Raw genomic sequence first — 7341 nt, forward strand, 5'->3', positions numbered from 1 at the left:
ATATAAATAAAATTTGAAACTTCCGATTTTTTTTATCTGCCCGTTATTTTGATGTTTTTCTAAATAATTAACGAATCAACAATGACGTGTTTATTTAGAAATCCACTGTATTTTACGGCTAAACGGGAAAAACGGGCAGACCGGCGTCAATTTTAAACCCTGGGGTCACCCACGTTCCTTGAGTTCGTTGACGCAACCAACGGGCAGTTTAGTCGGTGATCTTAAAAAACAGAGTTGAACAAAAATTGGTTCATAATTAGGTGGGTTCCAATTTCCAATACAATATTAACAACACCTAAAAATTGAACTCTGACATGCGGAATATTCCTCTAGGAGGGAACATGCCACCATGGTTCAAGGTTTGAATATAAATTTAGGAACATGACTAGTTATTGGATTATTTTTAATATTTATCATATTGAGTAAAATTGTAATTTCAATTTTATATATAGATTTAACTTTTCATTTTTATTTATAGATTTAATATTGTTTTTTCGTTTTAACTTTTCATTTTTATATATAGATTTAATATTGTTTTTTTCTTAAACCTTATTTTCTGTTATCAATTAGAATGATATTTATATGTTATATAACTAAAGAAGTACTCTAGATTGCTTTAGCTTGCCAATTTGGAAACTTATCGAAGGTAGAATTTGAAGCTTTAGTACATGTATACCAAATATCTAATGAAACATAGCTAATAAATTAACAATAAGGCCTTATAAAATGTGTTTATGTATGACAAAAAAATAAAATCTATCAAGTTGCCATGAAACAAAATTATTGACCATCAACTGTAGTAGAAACAACAATGCTTTAGCAATGTATACCAAATATCTAATGAAACATAGCCAATAAATTAACGACAAGGCCTTATAAAATGTGTTTATGTATGAAAAAAAAAAAAAAATCCATCAAGTTGCAATGAAACAAAACTATTGACCATCAACTGTAGTAGAAACAATAATGTCCATATGATCAAATCCCTTGTGCACAAGGAGCAAAATTGGTTGGGGGAGGAGGATCACATAACAATGCTTTCAATGTGTTGTAATAACAACAGCGTCCATATGATCAAATCCCTTGTGCACAAGGAGCAAGACTGGTTGGGGGAAGAGGATCACATAAGGATGCTTTCAATGTGTTGTAATAGCTAGTCCATAAGTTGGTAAAGTTAGTGAGATTCCTTCATCCTAAGGAGGAGTTCATCACCATTCTCCTCGCATTCAAACAATACTTTTCCTAATAGTTCCTTGAGACACCAATACAAATCAATAGTAAGAATAAGTTGCTACATTGTCTCTCCATACCCATATCAGAGATCCAATTTAGGGATTCAATTAGAGATGGATGTCAACACATTGGAATCAAACACGTCTTCACGTTAGCTACTTCTTGCTAGATGTCCTTGATTTCTTTTCTTGTTGCACCACCAAGGGCATATGACCCTAGTACCCATCTGAATCAAACACATCTTCATGTTAGCTACTTCTTGCTAGATGTCCTTGATTTCTTTTCTTGTTGCACCACCAAGGGCATATGAGCCTAGTACATGCTCTTAACTGAGTCTTGTGGGCCTAATGGTTAAATGATCTAAGTCTACGAAGGCATACATACTCTACCTCTCTCTGGTAGATTCTTCCTCCCATCAACTGAGTCTTGGTAGTTGTGCCAGTTCTTGGGAAGTCCTATAAGTACTAGGCTCACCAGATCGTCTTATGTAACAGTAACCCCGACACTTCCAAGCTCATCCTAACATTGGGTGAACTTGGTCAAGTACTTCAGAATAGAGTCACCCTTCTCCATCTTCATCTTTTTGAGTTTGTCCTTCCATGACAGCTTCATGTGGTCACTGTTATTTTGATACATGTCCGTCAATGCCTTCCACATTGAAACTGGAGTTTCCTTATCTTGGAGATTTGAGACAATATGATCTCGAACTCCTTCTAAGATAATCCTTCTCGCTTTTGCCACATACTTTCTCCATTCAGCCAGATCTTAAGTATTAGATGTTGGAGGCTTCATGATATCATGATCTATGAATTCCTTTAGCCCGTTGTCTTCCAACACTGCCTCCATCCTATCTTTCAAACTATGCCCTCCAGTATATACTCAAGTCTCAAATCGTAGAATGACATCCTGCTCACTTTGAAGTATGAAACTACAAATTCAATTTCACCTTCGCAACAAACTCGTATTCTCCTCTTCTATAGTGATTTTAGCTCCGATACCATATAGATTTTTACTGTAGATTCAAATTTCTTATGTAATATGCTAGAACAAAATACTTGAATCTACTCAACTCATTAGTGAAAACAAAATTCATCGATGAAATCACGAAAAAGAAAAGGAAGAATTTCAATCGCACCTAACACAATATTTTTCTGAGGAAAGCAATAGCTAAAAACCCCGCTATTTGTATATTCCATTAACTTGGACAATCTTGGCACAAGTACAAACTATCTAACTGCTTCACAAACTAGCTCAAACCAATACCTAGCCACATTTGTTGCCTACCAAGCTCCTACTTCATTGCACACTTTCCAAGCAAATTAGCCCATATTTAATTGGAAAATTCCTCACTCATAACAGCGCAATCCATCCATAAGCCTTCCTATTATTGAATGCATCACCTATTTAATTTAGTTGAATTTACAACTGATAGTAAATTGTCCATGAACTCTAATCTCAACTGAGTCTTCCTCTCAACTAACATGCATGAGTTATTTTAAGTGAATTATCAGTTATCTGATTTATCACTGCATGTGAATTAAATCCAATTTAATTCACTTAACCTATCACTAGTTCCTCCAACAGTTAGAACCAGTTTAATTGAATTAAATAATTACAACTCAATAAGAACTCAACTCGGGACCCTAAAATTTAGAGATCACTCTACATGACTCTAGATAGACTTTCAACTCGAATTTACTAAGCCAACTAAGTCAACTTAACTTAGTTAACTACTACATGCTGCTATGAGAATATAATTTACAATTTAATTCCCAATTTAATTCAAGGACAAATTAAATTAAGATTTTATTGTTGTTATTTTTAACACTGGATTGGTTGCACTACAATATTTTGTATTATTTGATTGAGCATTTATTTCAATAGCTTAGGATAGGTTGGTGTGCTAATAAGCTCAACACTCTGAGCATGTTTTCAGCAGTTTCAAATTTCAGTTTGGAGCATGTACAGTTCTAGTTTCAATTTATAGTTGCAGTTTGATTTCATCTACAAGTTGCAGTGGTTGAGTTGGGATCAGCCCAATGGATCAGGTCTTTGGTCTATAGGGGTTATTGTTGTCATCTATGATCGACAACATCCCCATGTAGCCAGTGGTTATAACATTTTTAGTCTATAATTTTTAAAGCACTAACAACAAGACTTTCAACGTGATTTTGTAATAAATGGGGTTAAAGTGTTAGACATCCGCACTGTTAGCACCAATTTGTAATAAACAAGGTTAAAACAATGATAGATAGAATATAAGCATTATTGTAGGTTCTAAGAAAATAAAAAATAAAAAAATAAAAAAAAATAAGCGTTGACATTCAATGTAGCAACTCATATGTGTAAAAACTCAAGACTTCTTTTTAGATTGTTTTTTCCTATACAACACATTAATTTCGGGCATGGTTTTCAAAAAAATGAAAATGAATTTTTCAAAACCGAAAGAGGTTTTTTTTTTTTCCGAAATAAACCATTTAAAAAAAACCTCTCTATTTTTCTAACCGCTATCACAGTTTTGGACTTTTGAAGGGATCAATTGGCCATGTTTTTCAAGAATTCGCCTGGAAAAAGATCATAGATAGTTGTTCATCAATTTGACTTGAGCTATGCAACATAACATATTGCATTGTGTTTGTTTTTCAAAGTCTCTCCTACTGTCGTTGACCAGGCTTTGATACAGGGGCTTTGCCACTTAGGGTTTGAGAGCCACTGTAATTATGTTGGGCACACCCGTCTGGATTTCTCGCTTGTTTTTGTTTGAATTCTCTCTGAATGTTGTCGACGAGACTCTAATACAGAGTCGTCATCGCTTACGCTTTGAGAGCCACTTTAAGCCTACTCAAATGGTTTTTTTTTTTCTTAATGAGCTATGTTTTCCCTATTGTGTACTGATGGCTCCAATGACTTGTTTTCAATGTGCGGGTTGTTTCCTTTTGTGGGTTTTGAATGCAAAATTGCTCGGCCTCTCTTGTCCCTTGTTCCCAATACAAATCAGGTGCAATAGCCATTATTCTCCTGTTTGATGACTAGATCTTGAAGCTTCGACACCTAGACTAGTGCACCTATTCGGTCCCAATCGATGTTTAAACATGCAGACTCCTCAGGAAATGCCATAAGTCCACGCCAGTCTATCGTTCCCAATTTTTTTTTTCTTTTTCTTTTTCTGAATACCTGAAAAACCAAAGTGCACTAACACCCTGTTCCCTTCTTTTGTTTTTTGTTTCTGATAGAGGTCGGAAAAAAAAGCGTCAATAGAGTCAGTGACTCCTCCCATAGCCATATAGCTACTTCTGGTTCTCACTTTTATTTTCCCCTATCCCAACACCCGGAGATTGGATCTGCCCTACAAAATTTGTTATATCCTTGAAGGCCTTCGCAAGAGTTTCTGAGGGACTAATCCCTTTCGCTACAACGATCTTCCCTTTGAGTCTTTTCCCTTTTCCCTAGAAAACCTATGCAGGTTTAATTCCCTTATCGGAATTTATATGCCTATTCTGTAGTCAGAAATCACAAGGGTTCAACCGTTTGCACATGATGACAAAGCCCTGAGAAGTATTAATTATAACCCTGTGACTACAGGCATTGAGACAACATGGTCGTCAACGAATTCACAACAAGTACAATTTTTTTACAATTCTCTAACTAAATTTACTGGTTTTTTTTTTTAAATAAAATTACTCTATTAATATGAAAGGGGTAAAATTAGATCTAGACCATAGTAAAAAACAACTGCCCTTTAGGAGCGATAGAGAAAAGCAGAGACACTGTCCATGACAGCGAGCGTAGCTGTGAACTAGAATTCAAATCCCACGCAGGGGAGCAAGTATTGACCTTCTGACTGTGCTTGCAAAAATTCAAAGAAACATGCAGATTGAACCATATCTTGCAGGTGTGGATCCATTTATCCGCATGAACCAAAAGAAGCCAGATATTATGGGCCGCATTACAAGTGACAGGAGCAACAGAGAGAGATCTACACATCTGGACGCTCTTCCACAATTCTGCACCAACCGAACTCAGGAAGTTCCCTAGCATGAGCCGCTTCAGATTCATCCCTGCAGCAACAACATCAGAAGGACCAGGAGCCACCATTTCCATCACCACATCCGAGGAAAAGTGAATTGGAATCTCCGGAACCTGCACAGTGAGAGGATTCGACGCAGAGACAGAGGTAGGGCCCTCTTGTTGGGCACTGGACTCACCCACCTCCTGGGCTTCTTCATGAAATATCACTGAGATATGGGTCGTTATCCTTGGATGATTCTGAGTGCAATTGAAAGAGAAAATCGCAGAGCCGAAAGAGGGAGACAACGAGGAGTCTGGAGGGTAGTGGCTGGGGAGATGGACGCGCCTTCTCCCACTGCGAGTGCGGGGGTAATGGCCAGCAGTAAGGTCGCTGGAGAGGGATGGAGAAGTGGAGGTCATGCTAGAGGGCGCACGCCGAGGAGTTCCCCTGCGACTCCTCATCCTATGGCGAAGACGGGGTATCAAATAGAACGCAACAACTCTATTAAAATAGGACCTCTCACCCACCGCCATCGAGCTTAGGCTGACTAAAAGAGCATCCGAGCAAGGGCAAGAGACCTCCAGAAGACACCGGGGAAGAAACAGGGGCGGCTTCTCAGGATTACCTGAGCAGAACCAGACCCACAGGGCGACAGACCAAGACAGACTATAACCAGACCAAAGCACCAGCAACTCCAGAACATTCCCATAACTGAACCTGTATTTATCATACTCCATCCTACCTCGAATGGCACCCATCATAACTGCTGCATTGAATAGAGCCGAGGCATCACTCAGTCCATAGCGTGCGAAGGTGGTAAGGAAATCGACGGACAGGCTGTGCGGATCAAAGCCACCTGAAGTGAAACCAATGCACCCAGTGATCCCCGAATGCCAAAGTTTAATATGCGTCAGTTGATATTCCATGTGGTACAGGGCAGGCAGGTGTCGTCGCACCTCGCCCCACCCCTGTCCCATCACTTGATCCAGCTTGCTAGACACCCGCATCCGGGGAGCTAAATTTACTAGTTATATCATGCAAAATGAAATATTTATGTCCTAACATCGGAATTTTGTCTATGCTTGTTTTAGGTTATTGTCACGCTACTCGTACTTCAAAGCACCTCCAGAATTTCCAAACTCATCAACTCCTATGGAAGGGCCTCTCTATAGTGGCATCTTCTTTTGCCTAGCTACAAAATCCAGACTACACTCATAAGGCAAGTCATATTTTTCTGATGTTTTCCAAGGGTTTTTTTAAACATCTCCAAAAAGAGAATTTTTCTGCTAACAATCATGCACTTGCAGCATAGGTTCAAAGCCGCAGAGTGATGTTGACTAGCTATCACAGAAACAAACGTTGGGATTAATACTCTAACATTCCTCCCCTTAATCATGACGACCTAAACTTTAAGACACCTGTTGGTGAGTCTCAACTAAGGCTTACAACAGTACATAAAAAAAGAGGGGGCTTTCATATTTTGTTGTTAGTTTCACACAACACAACTCTCTTCAGTAGACACAGTGTTGCAGAAAATCCTATCTGCCAACACTCCACTAGAAACTCTTTGTGATCTACACCACACATTGCAGAAAATCATATCTGCCCACACTCCACTGGAAACTCTTTGCAATCTATGCCACATAGGCGTCACGGTCAGCACAACGCTCTTCAACGGATACTTGATTGCAGACATTCCTATCTACCAACACTCCACTGGAAACTCTCTGCGATCTCCGCCACACAGGCGTCATGGTCAGTGCAACCCTCTTCAGTGGACACCTAATTGCAGATACTCCTATCTGTCAACACTCCATTGGAAACTCTCTGTGATCTATACCACACAGGAGTCAGGGTCGGCACAACCTTCTTCAACGTACACTCGTTGCAAACACTCCTATGTAGCAACAGCATCAACAACAGGGCAGACTCCGCTTTTGGTTCACAACCACTTAGCCCTCATCTCGCTCTTCACACCACAATGCCCACAAATCTGCACACCATCAAGCTTACGGTTATGGATCTGAGCTCAGACGCTCCTCAGCTCAGGTCAGGCTCACGTCGGGTTCACCACGTCAGTAAGAGAAACACTTCTCAAA

The sequence above is a fragment of the Pinus tabuliformis genome, chromosome 9, assembly GCF_031772625.1.
Source record: "Pinus tabuliformis cultivar Carrire ecotype Pingquan chromosome 9, CPIR1, whole genome shotgun sequence".
In the NCBI taxonomy this organism is placed as follows: Eukaryota; Viridiplantae; Streptophyta; class Pinopsida; order Pinales; family Pinaceae; genus Pinus; species Pinus tabuliformis.